Genomic DNA, 14,775 nt, shown 5'->3' on the forward strand with positions numbered 1-14,775 from the left:
GAGTGTCTGCAGCGTGAACTGAAAGGCCATGCTGAACCATGGCATCTTCAGGTGGTGGAAATTTGAAGGCCACCCCTCTCCGCTATTGCCCAACAGCACATTAGCTGAAAACCGCAGCTGGGTTCCTGGTTGTCCTTTGCCTTGGATAAATAAAACCAATCACACCTGCGGCACACGTGGCTGGTCTGGCATGACAGGTGAGGGCAGGAAGGATCTGGGGGGGGTGCACAGTGTGGTGTAGGCTTTGGGATGGATGGTGTGCCTGGGGCTGGTGGTGCAGCGCTCCAGTGAGCCCTTCGTGTGGCTGTTTGGCAATAAGCCTCCTCCTTTCTCCATACCACCAGGGAGGGTGGTAATGGAGGGGTGAAGTCAGGACACCTTGTTGCTGGGAGCTGGCTTGGGTGACTTTCCCTGATGGTGTGTGGGAAGGGCTTTCCAGACCTCAGCACTTTGTCTGGCTGGAGGGTTTGATGATGGCACCTTCTTGATACCGTGTTCAAGTGAGGATTGGAGAGTCTGGCTCATAAATCAGCTTTCTCTGACCACGTGTATGTCCTCCATGTCCTTTTTCCAACTCTTTCATTGCTTGTCATCGCAGCTCGCTGGGGATCAGCAGGTGCTGGAGCAAATGGGCTCATTTGCCATTTACCTTGCTGGCTGTAGGGTCTGGCTCCTCTTCAGAGCACAAAGCAGGACCTTGCCAGTGCCACCACTGTGACCTGAGCTCTTTCTTTTTCCCACCTCACCTTGGAGGTTAGGTTGAGCCATATGAGCGAGTAGGGTGTTGCAGTGCCATCTCCCCCCCCAAAAATTGGGGATGGGAGTGGTGCATGTCCTGAAGCCTCCATGCAGGGAGCAGTTTTACCTCTTGCTCCTGCTTAGAGATGATGGGTCTGGAGAGCCTCAGGGAAGGGCTGATTATGGAAAAACCCCTCAGAGAATGGGGGTAGTGCAGGGTGTAGGAACGTGTGTGTCTGCTGGCGCGTGAGGATTGAGCTCATGCTAAAGGAATTTCAGGGTAGCGTGGAGATGCCTCAGCCGGTCCCTGCTGGTGTCTCCAGGAAGCTCAGTGGGGCTTAATGGGGCTGGTGGGGACCCACTGCAGCTGTGCTGGGACCTGCTGGGCTCCACCCTGCTCTGCTGGCACCCGTTCAGCTCCTTGGCGGGTGAGCCCTGGCACAGCAGTCCCCATGTCTCCCCCCCAGGAGCCAGCAGCTCCCATGGCTATATGTGCAACCTCCATGTGGGAAGACCTTTTTTTCAGTGTGTCTGTTGTGGTTGAACCTCATAAATGTGTTGGCCAAACTGCAGGGTACAGGGTTGACCCAGCCACCATGACATCAGGCTGGGCATGGGATTAGTCCTCACACCCGTGGCCCTCTCAGAGGGGTCTCATTGCCACTCCTCTTATTTTTGGAGAAGGAAACCTCCACTCCCCGCCCTCCATTTCCATCTCTCCCTCCCTTGCTGTGCTGATGGGGCCCAAAACCTGTTTGCTGAAAAACAGTACAAAACCAAAACAACCAACAGGCAGCTTTAAATCTTAGGGGAATTTTGAATAATTTTCCTGATGATCTTGGGGTTTTTTCACTACAGAAAAAATGCATCTGCTTATCCTCACATAGACTATGTGTGTGTATATATGTATTTTTTATTTTTTATTTGTTTTTTAATTTGAGGGGAGGGCAGAGGAAGAAGTGTTTTAATAAAAACCCACCCCAATCAAGTACTGCTTCCCAAGCAGTACCACTGGTCTGTGTACAAAATGCTGACATGCAAATGTTTTACTAGTGCAAAGGCAACAGTTTAAAAAAAACCGAAAAAGTTGGAAGGAAAACCACAGCAAGCCTCGGCTTTTATTTCTCTATTTTTGTGTGTACAGAAGTGGACAGCCTCTAGCCTTGCATTTCATTGCAGCTGTTGGTGGCTGAGAGCAGCTATTCCTTGGGAGAAAGCTGGGGGAGATGGGGAGTGATGCTGATGGAGCAAAGCCCCTCTTTGCTGTGGGAGGGATGGCTTGGAGCCAAGTCGGGTAGCTGGGAGTGTGTGAACCCCAGCTGAACGAAGGTCCCTCCATCCCTGGGGCATGTAGGTGACAGGGACATTGGTTTCCAAGCCTGGAAGGCTTTGCAAGCCTGTGCTGGGTGGAGAACAAATGCCAGTCCGGCCAGGAGGCAGGCGGCTCGTCTCTGCTGCGCCTGTATCATAGCGGGGAAAAAAAATAAAATCACTGTAAATAGGAAAAGAGCACTGCATTGCTTCGCGGATCTGCGTGGATTGAAAGTGATTGTTTACTGTCCAAGATGAACACAATGTGAAAAAAAAATTGGGACCTGGAAAACTTGGGTGGAAGGTTTATTTTTCCGGTGATGCTTTTGTTTGTTACATAACCCCTCTCCCTCCTGAAACTCCCCTACAACTATTAATCTATCTCATATTTTGTAATAAAATTTTATCACATGGAGACATGGTCTTTCTTCTGTTCCCTCCCACTGCAAATGCTCTTTTTGCCTTTATGCACTGATGCTTGTGTGTATGTTGATTACAAGCTTAAGAAAAGGAAAAAAAGCTTTTTTAAGTTGTATTAGGAAAAATGGGTATGTGAGCAAGGGAAAGATCTGTGCATGGTATAAGCCTGGGGCACCAGGCAACGCTATTAGTGTTGTTACGCGACCTAAGCTGACGTTTTGGAGGTATGGCAAGCCCTTTCTTCTCAAACCGATGTTGCAATGCTGTGCAAAGAAAATGGAGGAGCAGGGCACTATTTTTTAAAATCCCCTTTGCCTTTACTACGTGCTCCCATTTTTTTGCTCTGTGAGGGGAGAGGGGGGCATCCACAGGCCAAGTGGGTCAGAGGGAGCTGGAGCAGAGTGGGAGCCTCTTCCGTCCCCAGGCCAGGCAGAGGGGAAGAGAGAAGAGACGGGGGACACACGAGGAAGTGCTGGGCTGGGGACATGGTATTCAAAATCCCCGTCTGTGTACTTTTGTGTGTATATATACACACATTTGTACATATGCAAACAGGCAGCACGGGTTCAGCAAGGGCTTCTGAGCTCATGCCTTTTGCATGCACGCACCTGCACACACATACGCAAACACCTACAAATACACACACGCACACATACCTATATATAGGCTGAACTAAAAAGCTCTTTATAAGCCGTTCCTGGCAGGATCCCATCTGCTTTCTCCAGCATCTTCTTTGTGATCGCTTCCCGCGGTTGCCTCCTGGCCTGGCTACGCTTGCCGGATCATGAGTCTTATTCCATGGTAGAATCAACAACTCCCTATTGCTTTCCAAAGGTCTTGCATTTCAGCTACATTTTTCATGATAAAATCCTCTTTCCCTACTGGTTAGGTTTCCTCATCTTGAACTTCATTACAATGCTGAGACAAGTTGTTTTACATCCTTCTCCTATTGTACTGTTTTACTTTCCAAGTCCTTCTCCTCCCTCAGTTGTTTCCAGATTCCACCATCACTTGCCAAATAACTTGGGGACCGAGATCTAACGAAGATTAGGGGGGCAGGGAGAGCAGGACATTGAGCCACCCACCTTCTCCTGTTGTCACTTCCCTGCAGTTGAAAAGTTTTGCTGCAGCTATTGCCTGCGCAGAGCTGGAGGGAGCGCTGGGCAGTGCTCCCTGCCTGGGAAGGAGCTGGCCGCAGCCCTCCAAGGTGTGTTTGATGCTGGGTGCTACAGCAAACCTGTGCAGCCCATAGGCAGGGGAAGCGGGGGGAGAAACCAGCACTGTGAACCGCTCTTTTGCTGCATGGCTAGCAAAGGGGAGAAGAAACCTGTAGTTATTTGCTGACTTCAACTCCTCAACAGCCTTGGTTTTTACCTTTCCAATTTCTTCTGCCTGCAGATAATGACAGAAGTGGGGGAGGAGGAAGGGGATGCTGTCAGGGACCCCATCCTTGAGCATGGGGATGTCAGAGACACCTCTGGCCCAGGGAGGGAGGTTTGGGGCTGGAAAGGAGATGGGAGTTTCTGCAGAGCGAGGTGTTAGGAAGACATGGGCCAGCGGCTGAAGCCTCTGGGGATGTCTGAAGGCCAAAGAGAGCCTTGTGGAGATCGCCATGGACTCGTCACGGACTGACTGCTGGGTACAACACGCCTCCTTTGAAGCCATCTCCTGCTCTACAAGTATTTGTGGAAACTCGTTTTTTGATGTATGATCTCATGCTGGCCAGTATGGATGGAGCTGGGATGCTGTTCATTTTTGCTAAATACATTCCCATGGCAAGAGGCATTACATGCCCAAACACATCCTCGACCCGCCCCATCCTTCCACCCTGCATGTCCTTCGGCATGCTGCTGTGCTCTGGACTTTTCTCTGGCTGCTCAACCAAGCTGTTCCTGGCAAGATCACCAAAGTAGTGAATAATGGGGAAGATCTGCCATGACGTCAGGAAAGTCCAGAGAGTGGCTATTTTATTGCATGCGGAACTGAAGTGTCCTTCCTTGATGGAGCTGCAGCAGGAAAAACCCTGGAGAGGGCATCAGAAGAGAGTGTGGATGGCGCTGCCATGGCTTCTTCTCCTCTGTGGCACTGCTGTCATGTGGGATGGGGACCTTCTGCCCCAGAAAGGCTTCCCGTAGCCATAGGCCACAGCTGGGGGGGACACAACTCAGGAGGTGGTAAGAGGGGCTCACCTTTTGGGTCACTCAAGTTAAAATGCCCCTCCAGAAAAGCCCCAGTCAGGTTTCCAAACCATCCTTTTTAGAAAATAGCCTGTCAAGCCCACCCACAGCTGTCTCTGCTCACTCATCTCTACCTCCATAGCCAAAAATGATTGTACCATCCATAGTTTGGAGGGACAGGACTGACTGGAGCGTGTCAGTGGGGCTGAGGACAGCAGGCAGGCATCAAGGTGGCCACAGACTGTCCCTGTTGGAGCACAGGGCTGTGTAGCCCCTGGTTCCCCACCCTGGCCCTTTCCCTGCCCAGGGCCCCAACCCTGGTCCTTTGCCCTGGGGTGGTGATGCTCTGCTTTACCCATATGGCATCACAGACCTGAGAAGGCCCTGTTCTGGTCTGAGGGTCAGCTGCTGACCCAGGGGTGGAGAGTCCTTCTCCAAGTCAGGCTGAGATGTCCTGGGAGGACACAGTCCCTTTGGGTGCTGGGGAGCTGTTCTGTGTTGGGCATCCCCAAGGGAGAGATGCAAGACCCTGCTCAGGTCCCTTTGGGTCAGCTTTCTCCCTGAAACAGAGGAGAAGGCTGCAATTAAAAAAAAAAAATCCTCTTTCTCCAAACAATGGCAAATCTGGGATACGACTCAAAGTAGAGCTAGAAGTTCAGGCTCATCCCCCAGAGGCTCCTCAGCAGGGCAGGACCTCATTCTGCTGAAAGCCCTTCACCCTTCAGACCCAGCCAGCGAGAGGACCCCCCTTACCCACCCCGTGACTTTCACTGCCTGCAGTGTCCCCCCAGCTGCCGGTACCATCTTTGCCTTGTTTGTGCTCCGGCAATGAAGCAACACTGCTGTAAAACCGTGGTTCGATTGCATTGACTGTTCCTGCACAGTTATGGGGCTGTTAAAGCTGCAGGAATGCTAAGAGTGTGGCTGGTCAAGGACAGGGAAGGAAGGAGGAGGTGGAAGTGGGGGATAAAAAACAGAGGTGACAGCCTGGAGGAGGGGGTCCTGCCACATGATCTTGCATGGCATGGCCAGGAGGCAAAGGCACCAACTGGGTCCTCTCGGGTTTTTTGCTTGGCATCCAGGAGGAAGCAACACTGATGTCACCGTGCCGTGTCTAGCACCTGGAAAGCAATGGGAGTCACCCTGGCAGGAGGGTCTGGTGGGCTTAGTGGACATGGGCAGGTCAGTGGGGGAGGCTCAACAAGGCTTTTGTCTCCCTCAGCTGCCCTGGGGTGATTTTGGAGGGGAAGGCAGGAAGGTCCCACCACTCCAGGACAGTGAAGTGCCTGCACAGCAGCACTCTGTGCGCAAGGTCTGGTGGGACAGAGTGGGAGAAAACCTAACCCAGCTTCCCCTGGGATCTGGAGAAGATGCCATGGGTGCCCACTCTGCATCCCCAGCCTGTCCGAGTGGCACTGGCGTTGCACTGAGCCCAGTGCTGATCTCTGCCCACAGGCGCCTGCTGGACATGGCAGTGACTTTCAGAATGGATTTATTTTTGAACTTAATTGTCCCTTTCCCTCCAAGTGACTAACCCAGTGCATCTCCCCCCCGGCAGATAGCTGTCTCCCCAAGGTTATTCTGTTTGATGTTTTCATGGCCTGGGCTGTAAAGTTATCCATTGACTCGGGAAAGCACAATTAAGAGAGAAAGAGCTGCTGGGCGGGTTATTCAGGTATCTCTGCAGCTCAGCAAAGGAGTGTGGTGTGGGCCAGAGATGTGGCTGTTGGTGTATACAGCAAAGCCTCGGATGGGACCCCAGGGCTGGGATGATGCCTGGCAGTGGGGGACAGGGGGACCAGCTCCAGTGGTGGTGCTGTCAGCTCCCACCATCTGTTCACCTGGAAAACAGAAGGGCTGGGAAGGGAGTGCCAAGGCAGGCTAAATTTTGGGGTGGGTGACAGAGAGGTGCATGTGCCAGTGGCTGCTCCCACCCCTGTGGGAACGTCCATGCTTGCCGTGACAGCTGCCGCGAGTGCTGCCCTTCAAACCCAGACCTTATCTCCTTTATCCTGAGGACTATCAACCCCTCGAGTCTCCCCGTGGTGCCCTATCATGCAGCCGAAGCCAGGACTGAGCCATTAAAGTTAACTATTACCCAAAGTGAGTGTTTATTTGGGGTAATATAGGCCCCGGGGAAAGTGAGGGAGGGGAGGAGGAAGGCTCTTGTTTCTTTTCTACAAGATATCTCCAGCCCCGCAGCGCTAAAGTGGTGCTTAAACAAGATGAATGCTTAAATAACAGATGGCAAACAGCGCTGCCGGGAGGTGGGATGGGAGAGCCCTGGCCACTGCTGGCCGCTGAGCCGCAGCCAAATGGCTGGGCTACCTCGGTGTCCCCCCTGCCCATGGGGAGCCCTGTACAGGGGGTTTTGTCTTGTACCGGTGGGAGGAAAGGTCCCTACAAGCTTTCCCCTGGCTTTTTGTCATTTAGCAACTTTGGAGAGAAATCCTCCCTTTCCATATTTTTTCTCCTTCCACTTGCACACCCATGGTGTATCTCCGACCACATTGTATCTCCACCCAGATGGCTGCTCATCCCACTCCCTACCTCCCTCAGCCATGCAGATATCAGGCAGAAGAAGGAGCCAGGGTAGGGAACGTCCACATCCAGCCCATTCTTTGGGTTGTATGGGCATCACCCATCTTCAACTCTGAAGCTGAACATCCCCAAAGTAGAGGGATCCCCAGGCCCAATCCTGCCCCAGACAAATCACCACCCTAGAATCTAAGTCCTTTTTCTCCACTCCCAAGACCATTTCTTCCTCTCCCCTCTTCCTGGAGGGTACCCCATGCCAGTTGCTGCTGTAGGGCAGGGGACCTGCTAGCTGAGACAAGAAAAGGAACCTTCCCACAGCTGCTACAGCCAATTGGTTTGGGATAAAAATGATCCCAGGTCCCCCTGCTGAAATTCTAATCGTGCACTGAGATGCTGAGGTCTCAGTGTCATTGCTGTGGCGGTGGCTTTACAGACTGGTGGGGACTTTGCAAGGAGACAGGGCAGGCTGCACAGCCTGAGCCCTGGGGGGACGTTTGGAGGAGGATCCCAATAGGGAGCCCACGGGCAGCTCTGCGAGGACCTTGGGGAAAGGGTGGAGAGCAAAAGAGCAAGGAATGTGTCCAAGGCTTCAGGAAGGGTGGCAAAGAATGGTGATGGGATGCAGAAGGATGGAGGCAGTCTGTGAAAGCCTTGTAAGGGATGCGGATGTGGTGAAGCAGGTGACTTTTGACAGGATGCAAGGCATAGGCAGTGGGAAAGCAGCAACACCTGGGCTGCAGGACCAGCATGAAGGTGTTGTGGGACAGAGGCCGACTGGAAGAGCCATGCGGGGGCAGTGGGAAGGCACCGAAGGCACTGAGCTCGGCCGGTGTGTGTGACCCAGGGCGTGGAGTGCCCTTTCCCTGCCCATAGACCCACAGCCCCATCGGGAGTCACCAGCTGGACAAACCCCCCAAACAGTGAGTTTGGGGTTGCAAAAGCAGCTGGGGGCTGCCACCCACGGCGTCGGAGATGCATCCCTGCAGGTGCTTGGCCTGGATGGGAGCAATAGCTCCAGTGTGGGGAAGTGCTGGGAGCACTGATTTCACACTGATTTTGTCTTGCTGTGAGCAGCCGGTGCAGTGGGAAAGGAGTGACTGGGAAGCCCCTGGTGGTTTTTGCAGCCCCACGAGTACATCCCATCAGTCTCTGCCCTCCACAGGGGCACGTCTGTGTGCTCCCAGGTGGGAGAGGTGGGGAAGGGCAGGGACATCCCCATGCTTTTCAGTGCCAGGGCCCAACATGACCCAAATACCACTGGCACCCGTGACCACAGCATCAGACTGTGGGACGGATCCTTCGCCCTCCTGGTCCTTCCCTCAGCCGATGCATGGTCCTTCCTGGGCACGTGGCAGCAGCGGGGATGCTTCCCACAGCATGTCAAAACGATGCTGTTCCCGGGAGTAACCAAATCATGTGCAGGAGGGTTCACCTGAACCCTCTAATCCTGTAATCCATCACCAAGGAGACCTGAGCATTACCTGGCACTGTGGGAAGCAGAGGGGCCCTAGAGTGGGATAATTAGTTCCTGACACCCCTGCCAAGTCCCATTGTTTTTTGGCTCACCCCTGGACACAGCAGGGTCAGGGGAAGGACTGGAGAGATGGCTGCTCTGCTCTGCAACTCCAAGGAGGAGCTGCTTCAGCAAACAGCTCCAGCACCCTCCTTGCAACCCATTCCCATACTGATTCCCCCGGTCCGGGCATCACTGGTGTTTAACCATCCCCACTTCCCAAAGTGCCTTTCTACAGGGCGTCTTACGTGGCACAGTGAGGGTGGGAGGTGTCCCCCAGGACTGGCTTTGGTTTGAAGAAAATAGGGACCTTGAACTGCTGGGGCAGGGGTCTGCTCTGTCCCATAACCCCATTGTGGGTGGGTTGAAGCAAGACATGGCTGGGTGCAATCAAACTGGGTAAGATTTTGGTGAAAAAAATCCTGCTGGCAACCCGAAGAAAGATAGTTTAGATAGACAGTTTAGATGAGAAAGGATTCATCTGACCCCGCATGGGAACCTCCTTTTTGCTCCCACTATCTCCCCTGACTCGCCAGGGCTGTAGGGCACTTCAGCCCCTTGCAACCCACCCTGGGCACCCACAGGGATGTCCACTGAAGCTCCCACCACCTCCCACTGGACACCAGTTTAGCTGAGCCAGCGCAGAGACCTTGCAACTCATTGCACTGGTGAATTGAATTTTTACAGTGGTTACATTCATCTCTGTCTCTGCTGGTCCCTCCTTCTGTAGCAGGGCTCCAGATCACCCAAGCTGATGTTTGGGGAAAGAACCTGAAAAAGAGACAACAGCCGGGTCAACTGAAACGTGGAGTGCCCAGGCACAGCAGTGCCGGGGAGCTGCCCCGGAGTGGGAGGCCTATGCAAACAGGCGTTGTGTCAGTGCCAGCACGCCTCGCCTTGCGGGAGGGGACGCGGAGCCAAATATGCCCTGATCAAACAAACCAGCCTCCACGTCCTCCAGCCCGTCCCAGCGCGACTGAGCCCGGGTACTGTGGTTTTGTGATGCAGGAGGAAGGGCTGACATCCTCGCTCGATGGCTGTGCATTTCGGGAGGCAGATCCCGTTCCTTGGGGGTGATGTCACCCCCTTCGCCCAGGTCAGGTTTCCATGCTCAGGAGGAGGCAATGCATCTGCCAGGTGTGAAGAGGAGCAGAGGCAATCTGCTTTCCTCCCACATCTCCAGCCATCCCAGGGCAAGGATGAGCCAGAAGCTAGATCTTCACCCCTGGCTCCTTCGCTTACCCCAAACTCATCTGCTTTTTCTGTCGGCTCTCCCGGCTCAGGCTGCTGATGCCATTCGCCTGCGCAGCACTTGGGGCAGCAGAGCCCTGCTCATGGTTGGAGCTTCAGCCACACACGTCCTGGGAGCTGGGCCAGCCCAGGGTGAATTTTGACAGTGGGGACAGCAGAGGCGACACCCGCCCGAGGAGCCCCTCTTCCTCTCTGCCCAGCTCTGAGAGAGGGTGAGGAAAGCTGCAGGAAGGCAGGCAGTGTTTTCCACTTGCATCCGTTCGCAGTGGAGCTCTGCAGGAGGATGCTCGGACAAGTGCCAGAGCAGCAGCGTTGCAGCAAGAGTTGCAGGCTGAGCAGGAAGACCCTGAGGAAGATCAAGGACTCAGCCCCACATTCAAAGCCCATAGGTCCACGGCTGCTCCGGGTGAGAGAGCAGTCAGAAGTATAAATTGCATAAATATGCAATACTGGAAGAGGAGGAATATGAAGTGGAGAGAGGTCCTGGCTGTGCCAGGGGCTCAGATCATGGTTGAAGCTGTCATTTAAAGTGTCACCTAGGCGATGGATGGCACCAGCAGTGCACGTCCACACCAGCAGGTTTGCTCAGGCTCCTGGCAGAGCTCAGAGCTTTATGCAGCAGTGTTGGGACCTTTTCCTTCGCTGTTTCCCAGCTAGGGAAACTGGAGGCCGGGGCAGTTAGGGGCGTCTGGAGTCTGCCCAGACCTTGCACCCCCAGTGCTGCCTGGGACTGGCAGCTGTGAGGAGGCGGTGGCCCCGGCTGTCCTGCTGTGCCATCTAGTGGGATGCTGGCCCTGCTCTCAGAGTGCGAAAATCCCTCTGGAGCTGGGGACACCAACACAGCCCCTTGCAATACCCCAGCAAGACCCTGATTTTACATATCCCAGGACAGCGGCAGAATAACCCCACTTATCTTCTGGCATTTTCTACCCCACAGCCCTTTCCAGCTGGGGGAAGGGGACACCAGGTCAGGTCCCCTCTGGCAGGGCTAGACAGGACACTGCCAGTCCAGCCCTCCCCATCCTGTGCTGGCACTGGGTATGTGTATTCACCCAGGAGGGCCAGGAAAACAAATTAAAAGCCTCTAATACCATTGCTTGGCTGCTTCCAGAAGCTGCCTGGAGAGCAACACTTAATAAGGGAACATCATTGCTCTCTCACTAATTGAATCTGCTTTCAGAGTCCACTTGAAAGGTCTGCGTTTGCTGCATGCACCACCAGAAAACAGCCTCCGTGCATCCCTCCACCACCGAGAACCAAAGCAGAGCTGCCACTGCCAGCCAGACACCAGCAGCAAGTGCCAGGGCACAGCATGCTTCTCATCCCCTCTCCCCAGGGCAAAAATGTTTGGGTATATCCAGACAAGCAAACCTGGGGCCTTTGAAGGAAAAAAGTAGTGCAGGAGGACTCTGGCCCAGGTTGGGGAGCTGTGACTCCTTGCTGGATTTCAGCTGGAGGGAGGTCTTGCGTTCCTTTGGAAGGAAAAGCTCATTTATTGGTTTTCTTATCTACAGCAGATAGAGTCTGGCTTTGAGGAGTCACTTTAAAAGCAAGAAGAAAAAGTCTGTTGTGAGATTTCATCAAAAAGTGAGATGCTGCCACTCAAAATGCTTCATTTCAGTGAGATGTCACAAGGATGGCTAAACTTTCTTAGACATTAGCAACTGTGTCAAGTAGCAGGCATCTGGGCAAAAGATGAGTCTCTAGCCTCTTCCACCACATTATCAGACATTTGCTGCAGAGACACGGCAAATGTCCCCATTTCACATGAAGGAACGTTCCTCACACTGGAAGCTTCAGAGCTGCAGTATGGAACATCCCAAAGTTGCTCATCAAACAAGAGTTTTGCCAAAAAGACCACACATGGCTGCTGTGAGGGCAACTCTTCCTGGGGCTGGTGGCTTCATTTTTTTTGGCAAGAAACATCTATATCCTTGCTCAGTGGCTTGCTGAGTGCTGGGACGACCCTTCTTCTGGGCTGGACCGTGGCTCCTGTAGCATACTGTAATTAACACTATCCATCATGAGCAGTGACAGGGCTCGTGGGGAAGTGTGATTAGGTTGTACTAGCTGTTGCATTACTCCTAAGTGGGGGGTGTCCCTTTTGAAAAATAGCCCCATCTTTAGATCTGGGGCATTAATTGAACACTAAGCTCCATGGATAATCCTTTCAGAGCTGATTGATCTCTCCAGAGCTTTCACACATTTGCCGGAAGAGAAATGGAGATATATTTTGCTTGGAGAAGAGCTCTCAGAGACCTCCCCACATCACCTGCACCAGCACCATTATCCCACAAGCAGATTCAGAGCCCACCTTAATATGATGGGAGGGTCTCAGATATGTGTCAGCCTGGACATGCAGAGGGTCCAGCAAAGCTCTGCTCTGAGCCAGCTGGGTGCGCAGCACTCAAAGCTGAACAGAAAAGAGATGAATCAGGTAGATTGCCATACTTGTGAGAGGTGCCTGGGTGACTCCAGTGCCTGATCCTCAGCCATTCCCAAGCCATCACTCAGTGCAGACTCAGGATGGCAAACCCAGCAAGCTCTGCATGGCTGTGGGGTTGAGCAGGGTCACTCTGCATGGGCATGGGGTCAGCAGACATTGGGGAGTTCTTGGCAGATCATCCCTCTTGGGTTAAGAGATGCATTTTACTTCTCTTTTAAAACAAGTAACACTAACAGTCCTGTCAAGACCAGCACTAGGAGAAAGCAACAGGAGATAAACTCACTCTCCACAGCATGATGGGGAAAAGGACTCCACATACATGGCACCTTTCAGATGCTTTAAAGTCTCCTTTGCGCATGCAAAGCTTGCATTCCCGTCCCAGTCTAATCCTGCTGCTTTAAGGTTACGCCAAGGCTATAGGAGGTTTTGCAAAACATCCTGAACTTTTCTTTGAAGCTCATTTGGTCTCATGGTCCTCCAGGGCTTTCCCATTCCTCCTCTAAGAAGATTCATGAGCTCTGCCATGGAGTGAAGGGCACAGCTGTCCTCACTGGATTATACCCACAGGGAGGGCAGACTACAATTAATAACACTCATCAGCAAGGAGCAAAACAGGGACTAGGGAAGGAATCAATTAGGCTGCATCTTAGCTGGATGGCATTTAGGGGAGGACATGGACAGCTGTGAAATATGGGCAAGCAGTTGCTGGCAGCAGCTGATTACTGTTAACCCCTTCTGCAGCAAGCTGCAATGGTGGAGGAGACATGGGCATTGCCTGCAGAAGCCCCCAGTCCAAGTTTGGGAAGGTCAGTTTTGGACCTGATGCATCCCCATTCCTCTTGAATAGCTCAGGAGGAGCTAGCTAATGCATTTAGGGACAAGCAATGCAAAACCCAGACTGCAGCAGGAACTGAAGGTGGAATCAGCAAGAACAAGGAGTCGCTTGGGAAGAGGTGGGCATCAGTCTGCAGTGAGACAGCCCAAAGGGCCGGTACAGCTCTGGGCAGCCTTTTACTGCAGAAATGCTGACCCAGGGTGGTCTTTCTGCACAGAGCATCAAGTTCCCACTTACCAACGTGATCTCCAGAACCTGCTTCAGCAGGAGGTATTTAGCATGCAACGCTGCTGTGCAGGCACAAACTTCCACACAGCTCTGGTCTGTGGTGTTTACCAGAGACCAGTCCTTGCCCAGAGCGATGCATTAAATGAACTGTTTTACTTGCAGCAGGTGACTGCCTCCAGCAGAGGAATTAGAGCTGCTCAGCAGAGCAGCCCTGCTGCTCTGCTGCTAAAGAGAATCACTGTGGGAATTCACTGAGGACTTAATGTTCAGTATTACTAGGCATGATTAAATTAGATTAACATATGCTTTGAGGAGGAAGTGAAGATCTTTAGAGTTTCTAAAGGAGAAGGAATTTTTGGAGTAGGAGGGGTTTGTAGACCTGGATTCATAGGCGCCCTTTGGTCCTCTGACCTCAGGGAGACAAACTCTGCTCGTGTCAAATCTGCGATTTGGCCTTGCATGCGTGGGAGCAGCGCCTGGCTCTGTAGGGTGGGAAAACACTGATCCCTCAAGTGTGGGTGGTGAGCTGCATCAGTGCACGAGTTCACCGTGGCAAGAAGCCTCAGATAATGGTTTTCAATAACAGAGCACTGAAATATTAAAAAGTAATATGGTCTTTATTTCAGAGTTTTTATTACATTTGCCAAGCTCAGAAAGACGCAGTGAAAAACAAAAATGACTGGCTGGTAGAATCCCATTAGACCCATTAATCACCATCAAGTACTAATATCTGTGTACTACCTCCCTGGGGGTAGAGAGCAATCCAGCCCTGACCCTCCAGTGGTACAGGGTGGCTGTACAGCACTCAGCCCTTCCCTGGCAGGTGCTGGGACTGCTTTAAGCTGTCCTGGACTGCCAGACAAGCTTCAGCCACCAGGTATGGCTGTTCTCATCATCTCTCTGAACCCACACTTACTTGAGTGGGCTCTGCCTTTCCCTCTCCAACATGAAACTCCCTTCACCCTGTTGCTCCTCTACAGTGGCTTTGCCCACACACAATGACTGTAGCAAGGAAGAAACAGACCTTGCAAACACCAGTCTAAAAATATACTCCACTTTGGATAACACTATCAAGACAAGTTCAGCAGAAGCAATGTCCATGCTGGTGCCTCTCCTCACCTGTGTTTGTGTCTCTGGAGGCAGATCCAGGATGCTGAGCAGCCCCAGGTACCTGTCCTACCTCTTGCGGCAGGGACAGGAAGGAGAAGCCTAGGGCACTAAATCCTCCAGAGCCCCCCAGGAGATCCACCCAAAGACACAGCCAGGAGGGCAGGGACCTGGTCCCACCATCTGCAGGCAGCACAGACACAGGGCTATC

Source organism: Strix aluco, chromosome 10, assembly GCF_031877795.1.
Source record: "Strix aluco isolate bStrAlu1 chromosome 10, bStrAlu1.hap1, whole genome shotgun sequence".
In the NCBI taxonomy this organism is placed as follows: Eukaryota; Metazoa; Chordata; class Aves; order Strigiformes; family Strigidae; genus Strix; species Strix aluco.